Source organism: Hylobates moloch, unplaced genomic scaffold (assembly GCF_009828535.3).
Source record: "Hylobates moloch isolate HMO894 unplaced genomic scaffold, HMol_V3 SCAFFOLD_8, whole genome shotgun sequence".
NCBI classification, from domain to species: Eukaryota; Metazoa; Chordata; class Mammalia; order Primates; family Hylobatidae; genus Hylobates; species Hylobates moloch.
The window spans coordinates 120,296,451-120,317,752 of NW_026652283.1; the positions used below are offsets into that span (position 1 = coordinate 120,296,451).

General features: G+C 45.1%; 1 protein-coding gene across 1 annotated transcript in view; it reads left to right on the plus strand.

Annotated features, from left to right (window-relative positions):
- The first annotated feature begins 567 nt into the window (after positions 1–567).
- Positions 568–21,302, plus strand: part of PPP1R3B (protein phosphatase 1 regulatory subunit 3B) — a 43,592-nt gene continuing 22,857 nt past the window's right edge. The window contains exon 1 of the mRNA XM_058443233.1: positions 568–665. The gene's annotated coding sequence lies outside the window, so the exon portion shown is untranslated. The remainder of the gene's footprint in view (positions 666–21,302) is intronic.

The following is a 21,302-nucleotide window of genomic DNA, read 5'->3' on the forward strand; positions in this document are numbered from 1 at the left end:
GGTGTGGTGGCAGGCACCTATAATCCCAGCTACTCAGGAGGCTGAGGCAGAGAATTGCTTGAACCCAGGAGGTGGAGGTTGCAGTGAGCCGAGATCACGCCAGTGCGCTCCAGCCTGGGTGACAGAGCAAGACTCCATCTCAAAAAAAAAAAAAAAAAAAAGAATATTTAAATATTTAAACTGCTCTTTAAATATATCAGGGAAATATTTGTCATAGAATATTAAGTTAGAAAAGTAGATTATAAAGCCAATGATACAGTGTGATCCCAACTTTATGAACTAATTATAAGTTGTAAATAACATGAGAAGGTTTAGAATAAATGTTAATTATCATCTCTGGATAGTGCGATTGTGGCTAACTAATGATTTTGCTATTGATACATGTGTGCATTTGAAAAATTTTCTTCAATGGGCAGGAATTATTCCTATAATAAAATAAATTATATATAATTTTTAAAATCTATGATTCTATCTGCTTTTCAGTCAGGGAAGTAATACCATCTACTTACTTATGTTGAGCCATATTCTTTCCAGTTAAGAACACGTTGGGATGTTAAAGCCATAAGAAAGCAGTTGATTATTTCTCCAAGGCTGTGAGCTCCTTAAGGATGTGCAAGGAACTTATGGTGGTTTAAAAAGAAGAAACTTGCAGCTTAAAGCAGGAGGTAAGGGTTTGAATTCTACTTCCAGTAGCCATTAGCATATGACCTTGGAAAACTACTTAATGTCTTTGATTCTGTTTCACCTTTTATACAATGGGGTTAATCTGCCTATCTTAAAGACTGCACTGCGCATAAAATGAACTCATGGAACCACAGCATAGGGCCTGGCACTTAATAGATACATAATAATTGCAGTCTTATTACAGTGATCTTGTGTACCACACATCCCCTAGCCCACTGCTTTGCACATATTAGGGGCTGAATAAATGATATGATCAATGGGTTGCGTTAGACTTTGAGGAAGTCTGGCAGTTTCAGGAAATCCAAAATGTTATATAGCTGGGTAAGCCCTACAGAAGTGGCCTTATTAGAACAGACCCTAGGTTGTGTTAGCGAGCACAGAGCCTCTCTGACAGATCACTTCTCTACTACCTGTGTGTTTGGGCACTTGTTACGTGTGCTGATATATGGTTTCAAACTCCTGGGGCTCTTCGCCCTTCATGGGTGGACCTTTAAAAGCACGGTTCTCTCTATGTGGGAAAGGAAACTCAGAGCTTATGAGCGAACCTGGACTTGAAGCCTTACAGCAATCTCCAAGGCCAGCACTTATACTAACCCGATTAATACGAGAGGGACCTCCACTGGAAACTCAACTGAATAAGCAGATTTAACAGGGGAAGGACTTTTGTAGTGGTACCAGGAGGGTATAAAATATTGGGCCTGCCTCTCCCTCAGAACGCAGAATTAGAGGATGTGTATCATGTGGTCAGGAAGCGCAGACGGACAAGACTTAGGAAAAGCTAGGTAAGCTGTTCAGAGCCATAAAACAGCTTTTGTAGCTCAAGAGGTTCCATTTCTTTCTTTCTTTTTTTTTTTTTTTTTTTGAGATGGGGTCAGGCTCTGTCGCCCAGGCTGGAGCGCAGTGACGTGATCTCGGCTCACTGCAAGCTCCGCCTCCCGGGTTCACGCCATTCTCCTGCCTCAGCCTCCCGAGTAGCTGAGACTACAGGCGCCCGCCACCACGCCCGGCTAATTTCTTGTATTTTTAGTAGAGACAGGGTTTAACCATTCAAAGGATGGTCTCCATCTCCTGACCTTGTGATCCGCCTGACTTGGCCTCCCAAAGTGCTGGGATTACAGGGGTAAGGCACCGTGCCCGGCCTTAAATTATTTCTGTGTTTCTACTTAGATAGGCAGACTCAGACATTTTACTATAGAATCCTAGCAATTTTTATATCATCTCTGTGTTCTCTCTTTTCCAGTCATTTTTGCTTATGTTCATTTTTTAAAATATCAGCTTATCTGAAAAAGAGTGATCAGCACTACGGGACACGCGCAGAGCTATTCCCCCAGGCCGTCCTGACATCCTTTATCGCGGAGTAAATTACAGATGGGGAGGCCACTTCCCCCAGGAAAGGGATGTGTCAGGACAGGCAGGGTTGGGTTCACTGTAAACCTAATGAAGTCAAGTAAGGCCAGGCACGGTGGCTCATGCCTGTAATCCCAACACTTTGGGAGGCCAAGGTGGGAGGGTCACCTGAGGTCAAGGGTTCGAGACCAGCCTGGCCAACATGGCGGAACCCCGACTCTACTAAAAATACAAAAATTAGCCGGGCGTGGTGACAGGCATCTGTAATCCCAGCTACTTGGGAGGCTGAGGCAGGAGAATCACTTGAACCTGGGAGGCAGAGATTGCAGTGAACCGAGATCGCACCATTGCACTGCAGCCTGGGCGACAGAGAGAGACTTTGTTTCAAAAAAATAAATTAAAAAATAAAGTGAAGGGACCTCTCACTTACCTGGAACCCTCCCTTTACAAAATTCTGTATGATGAATGTATTTGCTTTCCTGCATATAAGGCTCCCAAACTTCATAAACTCCAAGCCCCACAGCCCTGGATCTACCACTGGTGACTGGGCAAATCAAATGACAGCGACAAAGGACAGACTGGCGGAGGGATTGGGGTTTGTCCCCTCGAGGGGGTGTGGTTTCTGCTGGAAGGTTTTGGCATTGCTTTAAGGTTTTAGAGCTCTTCCTGTACAAACCCCAGCACAGCGAGAGGTTATTATTGGATTTGTACGATTTTATCTATTGATGATTGATATCTGAACAAAGCATAAAAGGTTTCTTTGGTGTCGGGTGCAATACTGATTCAGGCCATCCTCAAGATAACACGAAGCAGGACTGGAGCCTCAAATAACAACCTCTCCCTAAGCAGCACTGCAGAAGCCTAAAAAAGAAAAACAAGAAAAGGTAGGCAGTGCCTCCAGGAGCCCAGCGCTCTTTGATTATAACCCACTGAAGCCACCTGCGTCCTTAAGAGGAGCGGGGTGCTCAGGCGGACAGCTGACTCCTTACAAACTGGGCCTCATGGGTGGTGTGGGAAACTCCGTTGTTGGCTTATCATTTTCTCTTCCCCACGTGGGCAATGCTGTGGTGGGTCTGTATGGTGGGGAATGAGGGAAGGGCTGGTGAATATCTTAGAATAACAAACAAAACCCTGTACGGGATTTCTCAAAACACCAAGCCTTTGTTTTCATTGATTGACTGATTGATTGAATTTTTTTTTTTTCTCTAGAGATAGAGTCTTGCTCTGTCACCCAGGCTGGAGTGCAGTGGTGTAATCTCAGTTCACTGCAGCCTTGAACTCCTGGGCTCAGGGGCACTGATTCATTAACATACTCCTGCATTTGGAATATTCTGAGAAACTCTTAGCTCTGCCTTTTAGCATTCTAGCTGTAGCATTAAGAAGAGGGTCTTATGGAAAACAAAATAAGCAGGGTAAAAGGTAAAGGTGTTTTTTGTTTTTTAGAGATGGGGTCTTGCTCTGTTGCTACAAGTATATGCCACCATGCCTGGCTCATTTTTTTTTTTTTTGGAGACAGGATCTTGCTATGTTGCCCAGGCTGGGCTAAAAGTTTTATATTCAATGTTATTACAACTAAGTATTTTATGTACCCAAGAAGAAAATACATTAAAACACTAACAATAGTGGTATTAGAAGGTGGGTTTTCAATTTTCTAAACGTCCTTCAATATACATGTATGAATTTATAACATAAAAGGGATGTCATACACTTGGAAGGGGTGCATTTTATTAGTTTTTGTCCCCAGCACTTGGCCTACTGGAAAGCAACCAATACATACTGTTTGAAATGAATAATCCATACGTAAATGGGTTACTGGCCTTCTTAACAGCGTTTAGTGGAATCCACTGAATTTGCAAGACCAGCCTGGTAGAAGACAGCTGCAGCTCTCCTCACACTATTTTAATCAACCTTTCCTCCATCTAATTATTTTTGTGGCCGTGGGGTCCACTAAAAAGGTAAAAACCTGCAGACTATACCATGATGCCGCTTTAAGTGACAATAACAAAATTCATGATTTCCTAAAATTGCTAGGGTATTTTGAATGACCCTGGTTCTTATGCTAAGTTGATGTTTAATTCTTCAGCTTTAAAAACATTATTATTAATCATTTGCACAACGGAAAAATATGCCTCTTGTTTCAACCAGATAGGTCAGTCAGTAATCAAGTTAAGCCAAGTCAGTGACATTAAAATTCTGATTTAATTCTGACCACCTGAGGGTTGTCTCCATGGGATACTTTGGCCTGGTCAAGCTTGTGTAGTTATGTTAAACACTGGATCCTGCGAAGAGAAGGAAACACCTGTCTTGGGGTGGGGGGCGGAGACAAGCTGGCACCAGGCTTATTCAATTTTCCTCATCTTGGTAAGATCAATGGAGGTCACCGCCCTGGTGATGTGGAGACCATGCCAACCGCCTCCGCTGCTTTTTTTTTTTGAGGTGGAGTGTCCCTCCGTCGCCCAGGCTGGTGTGCACTGTCACGATCTTGGCCCACTGCAACCTCCACCTCCCGGGTTCAAGCGATTCTCCTGCCTCAGCCTCCCAAGTAGCTGGGATTACAGGCATCTGCCGCCGCGGCTGGCTAATTTTTGTATTTTTGGTAGAGATGGGGTTCTGCCATGTTGCCCAGGGTGGACTCGAACTCCTGAGCTCAGGCAATCTGCTGGCCTCGGCCTCCCAAAGTGCTGGGATTACAGGTGTGAGCCACTGCGCCCAGGCCTCAAGCTCTTTTTAATCTGTTTGTCTCCTCTTGTCGTGTTAGTCCTCTCCCCACACCTTTCTCCCTCCCAGTGCTCCTCTGCCTTGAGTTGGTTTCTCTCTGCTTCTGGCTTAGGCCTGGTGCTTAGGGTGGACGCGTGGCCACTGTAATTCCCTGCAAGCCACACACCAAAAATCCACAGTCCAGGTGAAGAGCCATGCAGTTGAAAACATTCCTATGGTAAATCTGGGGACTTGGCCGAATCTTGTTCATTCCGATCAAACCACAGAATGCCTAAAGTAGGCATGATTTAGGTCAGCCCCTGGTTTTGATGTGAGGCACTTGCAGCCAACAGGTTGCCTAAGCAAAGCCAGCCAGTTTATGGCAGCATTGACCAGGAGCCCAGTGGGAGCCCTAGGGAGCTGGTTCCTTCTGTTCCAAGTAATGAGCAACTCCCATCATCCATGGGTGACTCTGGAAAATCTCAAGCTCTCTCTGGTGGTTCAGCAACTGCTCAGGTCCCTCAAGGTGATGTTTAATGGCCTTTTTCAGCAACAGGGGCCATCTGCCATAGATATGCAAAGGCACTATTTAGTAGGATGCTGATAACCAAGAACTCACGGTAGGACAAAGCTGGCTGTATTTTCTAAAATGCTCATAAAATGTCCAGACCTTCATGCTGTTCCAAAATCCTGCAGTTCTCCGATCAAGAGGTGGAGTCTTGGCCAGGTTCAGGCTCACGCCTGTAATCTCAGCACTTTGGGAGGCCAAGATGGGAGGATTGCTTCAGGCCAGGAGTTTGAGACCAGCCTGGGCAACTTAGGGAAACCCCATCTCTACAAAAACTTTAAAAATTAGTCGAGCATGGTGGTGCACACCTATAGTCCCAGCTACTCAGGAGGCTGAGGTGGCAGGATTGCTTGGGCCTGGGAGGTCAAGGTTGCAGTGAGCCATGATCAGACCACTGCACTCCAGCCTAGGAAACAGTGAGATCCCGTCTTAAAAAAAAAAAAGAAATGAAAAGAAAAAGAAAAAAGAGTTGGAGTCTACATCCTCTCGCCTTCATCTGGGCAGGCCTTTGCGACCTCTGAGGGTGCGTCAAAAAAGGCTGACGGTTCTCCCTCATGTCCTCTCTCCCTCTCTCTTTCTCCACGTGCCTCTGGAGCTCTAAGCTGCCACAGAAGAAGCCATACTACTCTGACATGCAGAGACGTAGAGACAGAGAGAGATGGCAGCCATATGAGAGAGTGAGCCTTCAGGTGATTCCAGTCCCAGTTGCCGTCTGACTGCAGCTACATGAGAAACCCCAGTAAGGGCTGGAGGTGAGAACAAGGCACACACATTGTGGCTTATGGAGAAGGGGATGATGGGCTGGGGTGAAAGCTGTCTTCACAGAGGAGGTACAACTCGAATTGGGTCTTGAGGGATGAATAAGAGCCCACCAGAAAAACAAAGGAAGAGGCTCTCTGGGTAGACAGAGCAGCCTACGAGGCTACAGATGAGGTGTGCAACAGCCACCAGAAGATGCATGGATTCCTGGGGTTGGAAATAAAGGACTTCATCTGCAGAGTTAAGAAGAGACACCAGCAAAAGGAAGCACCATGTGATATTCTTTTCTTTTCTTTTTTTTTTTTTTTTGGAGAGAGAGAGCCTTGCTCTGTCGCCCAGGCTGGAGTGCAATGACATGATCATACTGCAGTCTCAAATTCCTGGGCTCAAATGATCGTCTCACCTCAGCCTCCAGAATAGTTAGGACCACAATTATCCATCAGCATACCTGGATAATTTTTTTAAAATTTTTTAGTTGAGACAGAGGTCTCACTTTGTTGCCCAGGCTGGTCTCGAACTCCTGGGCTCAAACAATCCTCTAATCTTAGCCTCCCAAAATGCCGGGATTATAGACATGAGCCACCACGCCCTGCCAAAATGTGACTTTCATTTGAGAAAGCTCATCCTGACTGCAGAGGAAAGGGCAAGGTCTGAGTGGGGGTTGGTAGAAATATAGGCAATGCTGTGGAAATAGTCCAGGTGAGAGAGGATAAAAGTACCAAATTAAGGCAGCAGCAGTCGAGATGGAGAGAAAGTGGCAGCGGGGAGAAGGGAGGTGGCTTGAAAAGGATGTGGTCACCTTCTAGGGGTGAGAGGGAAGAAATCTGCGGTGGATCCGGGTTTGCAGCTCAGGCAACAGAGTGGTCAGTGGTGCTATTCACGTGGCTTTAGACTGCAGGAGCATGTGCTGGGTGGGAGGCACATGGACTCCTGCTTTTTCCACCGGTGTATGAGCTTCTGGGGACGACGTATGCTTCTCATCAGCAACAGAGGCATTTTTAAGTCCAGAAAACGGAAGAGCCTTGGAATAGTAAATAAAATGATGAAAGAAGAGGGTGATGAGCGAATTTGGAGGGCTACCACCCTTTGAGAAAGGAACAGAGAAAGCAGACCCTGGAAATAAGTGTAGGAAGAGCAGAGGAGCCGATGACAAGTCTGGGATCCCAAGAGCCAAGGGGCGTACCCATCCCTGGGCTAAGGAATCAGCTCTGAAGGAAGCTCGCCTCTGGATGGAGTCTAGATGTTTCTCCCTTGCCTTACTGTCTGTCCTGCAGCTATTTAAGGCACAACATTTGAAGAAATGTATGACCCAGCACTGATCTCTGGTTTGTCATTTAGGGACAGTCATAACTGTTAAGTTTTTCAAGTTAACCCATTGACTTTAAATGGTTTTGGCCAGGAGTTTGCTTAATTCTTTAGGTACTGATCACAATTTTCAGTAAGAACACACTTAAAATGCAGGAAGGAGAGTGTTGTGGCCTTTGGATGTTGCCCAATTGATACAGTAACCAGATCTGCAGGTATATGCAAATTCCTCCGGGGCACACAGGACCAGAGAGCTTGCACATTTTTTAGAATACTAAGGAATCCTGAGAGCTGCCAGCCCTTAATTAATATTGATGCTCCCTTTCCTAGAAATGCTGGGCTTTGAAAGCACCTTAGATGTCATCAACTGCAACCTCTAAAACTTACAGACTTTGGATGGTGTCATTAGAAGGCAGGGGCCAAGGGACTTTTAATTCCACTGGAAGCAGAACAAGAAGAGAAACTTGATTCTATGCAGAGCTGACCTCCAGGTGGATATAAATTATTGATGAGGACTCAGTCTGATGAATTTGGGGGTAAAGATGGATTGGCTGTAGATGAATCACAGACTTTCAACCACAGCGCCCGGGGCTGGGACTGTCATTTTCCAGATGAGGAAACAAAGGACCACGGAAGTCAAGCAACTTGCCAAGGTCAAACCCAAGTTAGAGCCAGAGCTGGGATGATTCCTGGGGCTGACCCCTTGCTGGGCTCGTTTCCTTCCGCCCGCCCAGCCATCTCTGGTTTTATCTGACGTGTCTGATGTCAAACGTCATGAATATGGAAAGCAGAAGACCTTGTTCTAGGCTGACAAATGCTTGCAGTTAGGGAATTTTTTTTTTTTGTCAAGCTTTTCCAATGTCTACCAAATGCACCTGTGGAATATGCAAACAAAATTCCTGCTGCGTCTGGGCCAATCTAATATATCTTAGAAACTCAGTGATCATTGTGTCCTTAAAGCAGGTTTGGAAAATTAAATAAAATTTTATCCACAGAGAGAATGTAATTGTGAACTGCCTCCCAAAATCTAATTGTTTTATTTCTCAGGATATGTATTATAGCACCACAGTGTGCTACAAGGAACTCACCAATTACAGCTTAAAACTTCCAGGCTTGGCCAGGTGTGGTGGCTCATGCCTGTAATCCTAGCACTTTGGGAGGCCGAGGCAGGTGGATCACCTGAGGTCAGGTGTTCGAGACCAGCATGGCCAACATGGCAAAACCCTGTCTCTACTAAAAATACAAAAATTAGCCAGGCGTGGTGGCGCACGCCTGTAATCCCAGCAACCTGGGAGGCTGAGGCAGGAGAATTGCTTGAACCTGGGAGGCAGAGGTTGCAGTGAACCAAGATTGTGCCACTGCACTCCAGCCTTGGCAACAAGAGCGAGACCTCATCTTAAAAAAAAAAAAAAATACTGGTTCAGTGCTCCCTTCAGCACGTATCTGGATGTCAGCCTCTGCTTGCAACCCTGCACTTTGACTGCTGCCCTGCTGCTGCTCCTTCTCCTCAAAACTTTCCCTGCTCCACAAGACCCCTTGTTGATTTAGCCCAGTGTGCTTTTTTGTTTGTTTGGTTGGTTATTGTTTTTTTTTTTCTTTTTTTTTTTTTGAGACGGAGTCTCACTCTGTCACCCAGGCTGGAGTGCAGTGGTGCAATCTCGGCTCACTGCAACCTCCGCCTCCCTGTTTCAAGCGACTCTCCTGCCTCAGCCTTCCGAGTAGTTGAGATTACAGGCGTGCCACCACACCCGGCTGATTATTGTATTTTTATTAGAGAAGAGTTTCACCATGTTGGCCAGGCTGGTCTTGAACACCTGACCTCAAGTGATCCACCCGCCTTGGCCTCCCAAAGTGCTGGGATTACAGGCATGAGCCACCGCATCTGGCCCCCAGTGTGCTTTTTACAGGCTTTGTTTAAAAAAATTTAAAAATCGGGAAAGAGAGAGAGAGGCTTCTGTGTCTATTATATTGAAAATGGCTCCCACACGCTGTCTCCTCTGTGCAAGCCTTTCTTCTCTTGGCTTCCATAATATAGAATAGCAGAGTTTTTCTCTCAAGGACTAAATCTCATGATTTAGAATCACTTCCTAGAGCACGATGTGGAGAAGGATTTTGAGGCAAGTCCAAGCTCTGTGGAGAAAACTGATCAATTAGTGATGTCTGCAGTGGGCAGACCATGTGGAAGATGGCCCCTAGGATAGAGAGGGGTTAAAGAAGGAAGACAGGGAAGAGACGGAGGCCAATGGTATGGTGCACTGCCGAGATTCCCCCTCAGGACTGAGGCCCTCACTCTCCCAGCTGTTGGGAGTGTTGCTGGTTGATGGCTGTTAGCTGAGTCTCCAGCCAGGAACTGCGCTCAGCAGCAGAGAACGGCCTTAACCCAGATCCCAACCTGGGGCATCCACATCCACTGACTAATCAATAGAGGATATAAAGCCCTGACCCCACCTTGGTCTCAATAGGTCAACTCTGAAGTACTATCCCAGCACCAGAGCTTCCCGTGGGATCCTCTGAAGCTTTAAGAGGATAGAAAGGTCGTAGCTGGTGGATTTGTGATTTGCCATTGCTGATTGCTCTTCTCAATTGTCTGCCTCCTTTAAAAAAAAAAAAAAAATCCTGTAAATGTTGATCTTTTCTAAAGACCTGTCCCCAGCCTAGCATGATATCTGGTACATTGTAGATGCTCGGAGATTGTTAGTTGATGTCTCCATTTCCGTCCTCTCTCCCATAACAATTTTTTTTTTTTTTTCTCTGACACGTAGTTTCACTCTTGTTGCCCAGGCTACAGAGCAATGGCGCAATCTCGGCTCACTGAAACCTCCACCTCCCAAGTTCAAGTGATTCTCCTGCCTCAGCCTCCTGAGTAGCTGAGATTACAAGTGCGTGCAACCACACCCAGCTAATTTTTGTATTTTTAGTAGAGACAGGGTTTTGCCATGTTATCCAGGCTGGTCTCAAACTCCTGACCTCAGGTGATCCACCCGCCTTGGCCTCCCAAAGTGCTGGGATTACACTAACAATTTTTTATAATCTCTTCTATCATATCAACCTACCACTTCCATATACGTAATTCGTAAATTGGTATAATATCCACCTGGCCGAGGGAAGCTCTACTTGACAGCACACCATGACTTTAAAGGGCCAAATTTCTAAACCATATTAACCTCTCTCACCTGCATACAATTCCCCACTTTTGCCTACATTACTTCCATTAATGGGAATTTCACCTCTGTCTCAGTTCCTGTTTTCCCTTGGGCATCCTTTTAATTTAATCCCATGCCCCTGGACAACTGGCAACATCTTTTCTCTGGTCTATTTGGACAGTCTGTCAATCGTCTGATCTACTGTATATACTGCTACCATATTGGTGTCTACTTTTTTTGTTTGTTTTTTTTGTTGTTATCCTAATTTATTTTCTAGTTGGCTCTTTTTTTCAACTTCAGGGAATACAGGTGCAGCTTTGCTACATGGAGAGACAAAAGTGCAGATCATGCCATTCCTGCCTTTGTTTGGGTTTCCCCAAAAGTAACCCTGAAATAAGAATTTGGGTGTAGGTAGTTCATTTGGAAGATGACCCCTAGGATAGAGAGGGGTTAAAGAAGGAAGACAGGGAAGAGGCGGAGGCCAATGAATGGTATGGTGCACTGCCGAGATTCCCCCTCAGGACTGAGGTCCTCACTCTCGCAGCTGTTGGGAGTGTTGCTGGTTGATGGCTTTTAGCTGAGTCTCGAGCCAGGAACTGTGCTCAGCAGCAGAGAACAGCCTTAACCCAGATCCCAACCAGGGGCATCCACATCCACTGACTAATCAATAGAGGATATAAAGCCCTGACCCCACCTTGGCCTCAATAGGTCAACTCTGAAGGACTATCCCAGCACCAGAGCTTCCCGTGGGATCCTCTGAAGCTTTAATGGCACCACAGTTCAACAACTACCTTCTATCCAATCCTACTTTCTTCTTCATAGGTGGTGGTCTCAAAGGAATTCCCTAATAAACTTCTTGCAGGCAACTGCACATGGCAGGGTCTATTTTTCAGGTGACCCCACCTAAGACAGCTAATAAAGTTGCATTTATAACAAAAATACTGCTGTGAGCAACCGAGGCTCAATTCTTCCAGGACACCTCAAAACACGGTGTAAACCTCAGCAATGACCTATCATGGAGCCAGAAGGCTGGGGTGTTTATCCAGCAGCTTCTGTCCTTCACTGGTTGAGGATGCTCCCAACGCTGTAATGTCCTGGCACTTCTAGCCTGTCTCTAGGGGGCCAGCCCAGAGAATGCTGTCAGGCAAAGATGCTGGAAGATACCAGCTCAAGGGGACTTGTCTGCAGGCAACTCTAAGAGTGGACCAATGGGATCTGGGCAGAGAACACCAACAGCATCTGCTACAATTCCCCCTCCCCAAGAGTCGTCTATGGCTCCCCATTTCCTACAGCAAGGATCAAGCTCACAGAGCAGTTGTCAGCCACTGATGTGACTGGTTGGTTGGAAAAATGCAGCATTTTGACATTCTAAATTTAAACAGGGCAATCACGTTCACAGACTTCACACATTTGCTACTTACGCAACCTCTGAAAACTTTTAAGATCTGGACACTTGGTCTAGAAAGTAAGTCCAGATTTTTTTGACTACACACTTGGCAGCATTTGTGACCTGTTATCAAGCAAGCTTTCTAATCCTGTGTTCTTCTAATCTACTTCCTGCCACACAGATTGGTCAATCTTGTGTGTGTGTGTGTGCGTGTGCATGTGTGGTGTGTGTAAAACAAACAAAATTCTAATCATGCAATACTCTTCCAGAAACTTTCCACTGACCAGATCAACTTCAGATTCTTTGGTAAGGAAACAAGGGCTCCCACCATCTGGCTAATCCCTTTACAAAGATATATCATACATAGTCATGCCATCCCTAGGTACTCACAGGGGATTGGTTCCAGGATCCCCGCAGATACCAAGATCCTCAGATGCTCAAGTCCATTAAATAAAATGATGTAGTATTTGTATACAACCTATACACATTCTCTTCTATATTTTAAATCATCTCTAGATTACTTCTAACACCTAATACAATGTAAATGGTTGTTATACTGTCTTTTTAATTTGAATTATTTGTATTGTTGTATTGTCATTTTTCTATTTTTTGAATATTTTTGATCCATGGTTGGTTGAATCAGAATATTTAGAACCCATGCAGACAGACAGCCATTGTGTTATATATTATATATAAAAGAATATATCTATCTTGCCCTTTACTAGGAGAGCCAATCCTATAACTCCCAGTCTAATGCTGAAGGCCTGGGAACCAGGAGGGAGAGTCGGTGCTGGTATAAGTCCTGGAGCCTGAAAGTCTGAGCATGTGATGTTGAAGTTGAACCCAGGAGGATAAGGAAGAGGCTGCTGGGGAAGGAAGATTGCAATCGGAGCTATCCATTCCCCAGGCAGAGGGCGGGGAAGCTACAAAGGCTGTGTTCACACTACACATCAATATATACTTACCACACCTAGGGCAGAAGCTTTCGCGTGGGTCCCCCCGAAACAGGCTGAGTGTCCAGCTTCCACGTAGTGTAAACAGCAGCAATGCCAAGAGACATGTGCGTGGAAATGGTGGCCTTTAAAATCTTTGAAGTTCTTGGGGAATGTTGGTGACAGCTGGACATTGAAGAGCCTTTGGTGGCTCTCAGGCTGCTTCTCATTGATTGGAGGTGTCTCTAGGTCAGCACACACAATTTGCGATTTTTATGGCTTAGTAATAGCTTGTTGTCCATTTTCAAGGATTAAGCCAAGTGGCATTGATGTGATGATTACAGACGTTAAGTGCCCTGCCCATTACTGCAATTAGCACTCTATTAAAACGGACAGCATTTGTACAGACAGCCTGAAGCTTCATAAGCTAAAAGGTAAGGCAACATTAAAATGTGGCCAGGAACAAGGAGACTGCATTTTTCTGAAGAGGGCCAAGTTCCCTAAACAGACCTCTGGCCAACATGTGTGACTTGGCAGAGACGCATCTTTGCTAGAAAGGGATTTTGTGAACAGCTTTCCATTTTACCATCTACACAGTAACCAACTGAAGGCCATTAGTCATTCCATGCAACACTGCTGTGAAACATGTGAATAATCTCACCATATTGCAGTTTGACAGAAGTTATAAGGCAGGTCACTGACAGATCTGAATTCCAAGATTCGACCTTTGATCTTTTGATGTTTCTCAGCATCTTCCAGACTGTTGTCTGATATCTGCTTTGAGAGGCTTCAGGAGAAGAGATATGTTGCCAAGCCCAGTAGTTAATGTTGGGTTTTATAAACAATTAAACAACCATCTGTTGGTCTGCTTCAGCGGCTGTGAAAGCAAGGCTTAATTGCTGTAGGGATCAAAATGGACATGATACATTTGGGTGACCGCATTTTGGGTTCCTCCAGTAGTTTCAGTCATCGTACTATTAAAGAACTTAACATATGGGCCTGTAGTGATTTGTTGACAGTCATTCCTCTCTCCAGTGGTGAGCACATCACTGCAGCAATCCTGGCTTGTCCACTCCACATCCTCAGCCCTGACCAAGCATCTGGCATGTAAATTGCATCAAATCAATGAGTGAATAAACGTGGATACTACAAAGATAAAAATCCTTTATGTTTAAAAGAAGAGTTTTCCCTTTAAAATCTGCATGAAGTGTTCATATGAATGGGTTTCTTGCTAGCACCTGTGCTGGTGTAAGTGATGCACTTGTGCCTTGTCCCTGTGTGTCTGTGTTTGTGCAAGGATGGCCTATTTTGGTATGTCTTGGTTCCTTTCTGATAAGCCTTAAACTGGTCAGTTGAATCTCTCTCATTTGATTCTGTTTCTTCTACTGTGGTTTGGCTCAGTGCTTGGGTGGAAGAAGGCATTCTTCTGCCTGTCCTGCTATAGAAAAAAAATTGCTCAGCACATAATCTGTTAGTTTCTCTCCTTGTTCTCTCAAGGCCTAAGATTGCACAGAATTGAATCATGCATAATGTATTTCCCAATTCTGTTAGGATTTCCTTCCTAAAATTTCGCTGATGCTCACTGCTATGATCTGAATTTTTGCATGCCCCCAAAATTCATATGTGGAACTCCTAGCCCCCAAGGTGATGGTATTAGGAGTTAGGGCCAAGAGGTGGTAATTAGGTTATGGGAGAGCAGAACCCTCATGAGTGAGATTAGTGTCCATACAAAAGAGGCCAGAGAGAGCTCCTTTGCCCCTTCAACCACACGAGGACACAGCAAGATGGCACTGTCTACGAGGAAGCAAAACTTCCTGAGACGCCAAAGCTGCCTGCACCTTGATCTTGGACTTTCCAGCCTCCAGAACTGTGAGCAATAGATGTGTGTGTTATTTACAAGCCACTCTGTGGACAGTATTTTGTTATAGCAGCCTAAATGGGAATAAGACACTCGTCTATATTCATTCTGATCTCTTTCCCACCTTTCCATACACTACAATGCAGCATTGCAAGAACCATGAGATCTTGGGTCAGTTTGTGAAGTGCCAGGTTAAATAAAGCTAGCCAGAGTCCCACAATACAGGATTCCTCTGAGCCTGTTTTTTTAAAAAAATTTTAAGTTTAATTTTTAATTCTGGGGTACATGTGCAGGTTTGTTACATGAGTAAACATGTGCCATGGTGGTTTGCTGCACCGATCCACCCATCACCTAGGTATTAAGCCCAGCATACATTAGCTATTTTCCCTAATGCTCTCCCTCCCACCAACACATCCCCCGACAGGCTCCAGTGTGCTGTTCCCCTTCCTGTGTCCATGTGTTCTCATTGTTCAGCTCCCACTTATAAGTGGTTTTTGGTTTTCTGTCCCTGCATTAGTCTGCTGAGGATAATGGCTTCCAGCTTCATCCATGTCCCTGCAAAGGACATGATCTTGTTCCTTTTTATGACTGCGTAGTATTCCATGGTGTATACATACCAAAGATCTAGAACCAGAAATACCATCTGACTCAGCAATCTCATTACTGGGTATATACCCAAAGGAACATAAATCATTCTCTTACAAAGATACATGCACGCCTATGTTCATTGCAGCACTATTCACAATAGCAAGGACATGGAATCAACCCAAATGCCCATCAACGATAGACTGAGCCTGGTTTTGATCCCCGAATACTTTTGTGATGACCTTCTCTCAAGAATAGTGTTCTACCCAAGCACTTTGGAGAATAATAGCTTACTTGGCTTGTTGTTTTTCCCTGTTTCTTTACATGATCCCACCTTTTCTCCAATGTTTCTCTAGAAACAGTATTTTTCCTGGGTTTTCCTGTATCTAATTTTGGTCATCTCTTAATCAAAAGTGTTGTTTAAACAAATAGTTATTAAATACACTGATAAAGGTCTTTAGGGCCGGGCGCAGTGGCTCACGCCTGTAATCCCAGCACTTTGGGAGGCCGAGGCAGGCGGATCACGAGGTCAGGAGACCAGGACCATCCTGGCTAACACGATGAAACCCCATCTCTACTAAAAATACAAAAAATTAGTTGGGTGTGGTAGCGGGTGCCTTTAGTACCAGCTACCTGGGAGGCTGAGGCAGGAGAATGGCGTGAACCCAGGAGGCGGAGTTTGCAGTGAGCCGAGATCGCACCACTGCACTCCAGCCTGGGCGACAGAGCAAGACTCCGTCTCAAAAAAATAAAAAGGTCTTTAAATATTTGCCAAATAGACAGAGTTAGGAAATCTTGAGGCCCCTGTGCACTGTAAGGAAGGTGGCCACGACCCATGTCCTGCTTCCCCTGGGAGAAGGAGAGGTGGGCATTTCTGCCAGTGAGTGGCACAAGTGTAGAGTCTTCTGACTCACTGTTCTGTAGCTGGAAGTGGCCACAAAGGCACTAGGCACATTTGTCCCAATGGAGGTTTTTCCACAATCCGTATAGAACCCTAAACTCGGCCGGACGCAGTTTATTACATGCCTGTAATCCCAGCACTTTGGGAGGCCGAAGCGGGTGGATCACCTGAGGTCAGGAATTCGAGACCAGTCTGGCCAACATGGCGAAACCCCGTCTCTACTAAAAATACAAAAATTAGCTGGATGACCATCCTGGCTAACACGGTGAAACCCCGTCTCTACTAAAAATACAAAAAATTAGCCAGCCGTGGTGGCAGGCACCTGTAGTCCCAGCTACTCGGGAGGCTGAGGCAGGAGAATGGTGTGAACCCAGGAGGTGGAGCTTGCAGTGAGCCGAGATCGCGCCACTGCACTCCAGCCTGGGCAACAAAGCGAGACTCTATCTCAAAAAAAAAAAAAAAAAACATAGCCGGATGTGGTGGTGGGCACCTGTAATCCCAGCAACTCGGCACGCTGAGGCAGGAGAATCGCTTGAACCTGGGAGGCAGAGGTTGCAGTGAGCTGAGACCATGCCACTGCACTCCAGCCTGGGTGACAGAGTGAGAATCTATCAAAAAACAAACAAACAAACAAAAAACCTAAACTCATGACCTTCTAGTGATCTGGGAAGCCTTGAAATCTTCCTTACTTGTTTCTGCAACATATCATCTTATTTATAAAAATGACAGATGACACATATTCATGTTTTAAATTAGTGTAAATTCAAATTAAAGTTAATTTTTGTTTTGGCAAGATGTCGTTGAGGCTGGTATGATCCCCCCCAGGAGGAAATACTCTATTTTGAGATCTAGGGAGTTCTCAAGGCACAAAGGTCAGTGGGACATAGGATTCACAGCCAAGATGACAAACTTCCCCCCCTCCTGATCACACTCTCTCCTTGCAAGAGTCACTTGCTTCACACGCCATGTGACAAGTGCCAGTCCTGGCTGGGGGCCCTGCAGATAAGAAGACAGGGCTCAGCGACTCAGGAGCCTGCACTCCTCTCAACTCCCACAAACCATGGACCCAAGGGTGACACACTCTCTGCACATTGAGCTCTGGGCCCCCAGGTGTGACAAAGCCAGAGATGTCAGTGATGTCTAGCTGCCCTGGCCTCAAAGTATTCACCCACCCTAGACAAACTTCTCAGAGCAGTTTTGAATAAAATGAATTCCTTTCTGGTTTACTATAGAATTTCCCACCTCCACTGTGTTTATAGCAGGCTATTTGTTAATTTATTTTCCATGCTGTTTCAGGACGTGGGTGTACTTGAGAACTGTTTAGGGTAGAATTTTTTTCCATGTGTGGCTTCCTCCCGGAAACAGAGATATTTGACATCTGTTCATCCATTGTGTGGCCGTCCCTTGCACCCCGCACAAACCTCAGAAACCTGCCTCCCCAAGTGTCCCCTCTCATGGTTTTCTTCTCTACCTACCCAGACTTCCTTCCTACCTGCCCTGCAGCAGCCATTCGGGGAGGCTGTAAACCTCCCCTCCTCCAGCCAGAGCTATAGCCACCACGAGTAACCTAATCATCCTCTCTTTACCTCCCGCCTGTGAATGAGATGGTTGTCCTAGCAATCAAATTGAATTAAGGGCTATGTTTTCAAAATCCCAAATTTATTCTTTTGAGGCCCAGTGAAGGCCCTATAATTCAATCTAGCAGACTGGGGAAGAAAGCCAAGGTGTCCCCACAGTGAGACCATCACCCTCTTTCATCTGCTCACTGTGAGCTGCAGCCTCATGTGGTATAAACAGCCTAAACTTTGGGGTTAGATCTTACTTCAAATCAAGATTCTGCTACTCACTGCTGTGTGATCTTAGGTGAGTTACTTAACTTCTCTGAGTTTCACTTTTCTTACCTATGAAAGGGGGTTAAACAAAAATACTTCCCTTTCAGGATATTGGTGTCAAGTATGTAAAGTGTTTTGCAGAAAGAATACTCAAAAAGTAATAGTCCTTACTGTTTAGATTGAGGCTGTGGCACATAAACAAATAGTAATGAGCTGACCAGAGGGTTTTCACCTGTGGAGGTCATGGCTCCTGCTTTGCCCAAAAGGCACCAGCCACTTTGTCGATAGCAGAGACAACGTCTCACCTGGGTTGCTGACACTGCTCACAGCCACACCTTCCAAGGCTGATGCACATTCCCACAGCGTGCCCAGTACATCACGACGCATCATCTTGGAGACTTGAACTTGAGTGTCTCCTCACCACTAATGACCCGACAATGAGTTTGTTCTCACCTGGTACCAAGTGAACTTGTTTTCTAAGCCCTGAACACACCATCCTGCCCTCCTTACTGCTATCTTATCTAGGGGAAGGGAGAGAGACCATCGAGACCCCTGGAAAGGTGACATGGTTTGGCTGTGTCCCCACCTAAATCTCATCTTGAATTGTAGCTTCCATAATTCCCACGTGTTGTGGGAGGGACCCGGTGGGAGATAACTGAATCACGGGGATGGTTTCCCCCATACCATTCTGGTGGTAGTGAAGAAGCGTAAGGAGATCTGAGGTTTCTATAAGAGGTTTCCCCTTTTGCTTGGCTCTCATTCCCTCTTGTCTGCTGCCATGTAAGACATGCCTTTTGCCTCCCGCCGTGATTGTGAGGCCTCCCAAGCCACGTAAAACCGTGCTGTGAGTCCATTAACCCTCTTTTTCTTTATACATTACCCAGTCTCGGGTAGGTTTTTATCAGCAGAATGAAAACGGACTAATACAAAAGAGCTCCAAGAGAGAGGAGAAAGTCTCCAGAAAGCCCAGCGGACACCTGCTTCCGCATGCAGCTTCCGAAGCCCTCGGGCTCTCTGGCAGTCTTTCCTGAGCAGGAGGCAGGTTGGAGAGTGTCCTGTACCTTCCAGAAGCGGGCTTGGTCATGGCCAAGGTAAAGGCAACGTAGGGGAATTATTAATTTCTTTTCTCTGTACTTGGAAACACGTATTTGACAATAACAACAGGTGGATAATAAACTCCGTACTAACCAACACCGGCTATGGATAATGTAGTGGCTATCGTGTAGATCTGCCCTGTGCCCATTTCCTGCTCATTCTCCTTAATTTACTGACAGAAAATGTTCCTCAACAGAGTGGTGAGCATGGAACCAGGCTGGGTCATCCCTTTGTCCACAGTTATGCAGCCATCAGTGTCCCCCCTGGGAATTCTGTACACTGACGACAGGTGGAAGATGCCCTCTTTCTTCTCTGCTGTTTAAGTGGGGTTGATGTTGGCCCAGAGATGTGAGCAGCCATGCTCCTTGGGATATGAAGAAGTTAATCCTAGGCCCAATTCCGCCCCTGCCTTCCTGGTATTTGGTTACGAACCAACTCATTTCTTCTTCTGGTTTGTTTGATTAGGCTAGTTGGAGCAGGGCTTCTCTCTTTTGCAACCTAAAGGGTTATGACTCCCCTAAGGAGAGAAGCTATGAAATCTACAAATGCAGGAGATGATTTTGCCCCTTGAATTTGGACCAGTGTTTGATGAAAGGATGTCAGGTGTCATGAGCCAAGTCTGCTTGCTTAGAAAGGAAGTTTTTGTTACTAGAGCCCTTAAAAGTCAAACTTTTCTTTCTTTCTTTTTGTTTGTTTGTTTGTTTTGAGACAGGGTCTCACTAAACATCCCAGGCTGGTCTTGAACTCCTCAACCTCCTGAGTAGGTGGGATTACAGGGGTGAGTCACTGTGCCCCTGACCAAAGTCAAAATTTCTAAGAACTTTGAAAAACTGGCTAAAGCATGTCTTCTGTATCCTTGGACTTTTCTATAATGAATACCTTGAGTTTTCCATGGCTCTGAGGTGCTATGTTGAAGGTGTGCCTCTGCTTATTGTTGGAAATTCACTGACTTTCTGATTACCGGACATTAGCTTGCCTTTGGCCATGCCACAGGCTTTGGGCCCTGCCACTCACAAACTTCTTCATCGTGGTGAAGATGGGATCACTTGGGCCTGCCAATAGATCTTGTCCATCAGTGTCAGCCTGGTGGGGGATGCAGAAAAACCAGGAGCCTAGCTGGTCCTAACATGAATCGTATCTGAATCTGTGACTCTAGACAAGTGACGGCTCTTTTCTGGGTCTCTTTTTTCACCTGTAAACGAAGGATGCTAGCCAAGAAGACGTAAGAGGCCTTTTAACTCTAATAATCACCAGTTTTTCAATATAATTCATAAATCAAAGTCTTGGCATTTGGAGTAAAATTAAGGGACAAAGACTTGCTATGTGGAGCTCTTCCACCTGAGCAAACACTACGCCCACAAAGTAGAAATTCCCAGGGGCAAGGCAAACAATAGGACCACCCTTGCAGTGGGAGATGAGGTTAAAGAAGTCATTGGGAGACAGACCTCTTTTCTCAGCAGCAAATAACACTCCCACTGCCAGATTAGAGGATCGTTACAACCAAAGTTAAAACACACAGAGAGATGGGGAGGCATAAAATTGGCATTTACATACAACTTTAGAATCTCATCAAGAAACTAAATTACCACGGTGGATAAGATACAATAACTACTCTTTTGAGTACTAATCAGTCTGATTGCTGTTTTATGGTAATAAAACTAGGGGGTATTAGGAAGCAAGGTCATTTACACATGAAAGTTGACTGGCTGAATATGAAATGCTTTTAGATGCTACTCCATTGTTTTCTGACTGTAGTAGTACAAAGAGGTCAGAAGTCAGTCTGGTATTTGTTCTTCCATCAACAACTTGTTTGGGTTTGGGGGTGGTATTTCCTGTGTGGATACTTTTAGCACTTCTTTTTTTTTTTGGTCTTTGTAACTAAAAAATGTTGTCAATATGTGTCTAGGTGTGGGTGTTTTAAAATTGATTTTATCTGGAATTTGTGAGCCCAGTCAATCTATGTACTCCAGTCTTTTTCCAGCCTGAAAATATTTTCTTCAATAAAGTCATTATCACTTATTTCTGTTGTTCTGGTTTCTTGATTAGTAATACTGTTAAGTCTTAAACTGAATTCGCATTCTTTATATTTATCAGAATCTATCACTTTTTATGATCGCTTATCATGTCTAACTCTATGCTCTTTTCCTGTAAAAGACCTCTCAAGGTTCACTTCCAAAAAAAATTTCCATTTTCTACACTGTCAATTTTG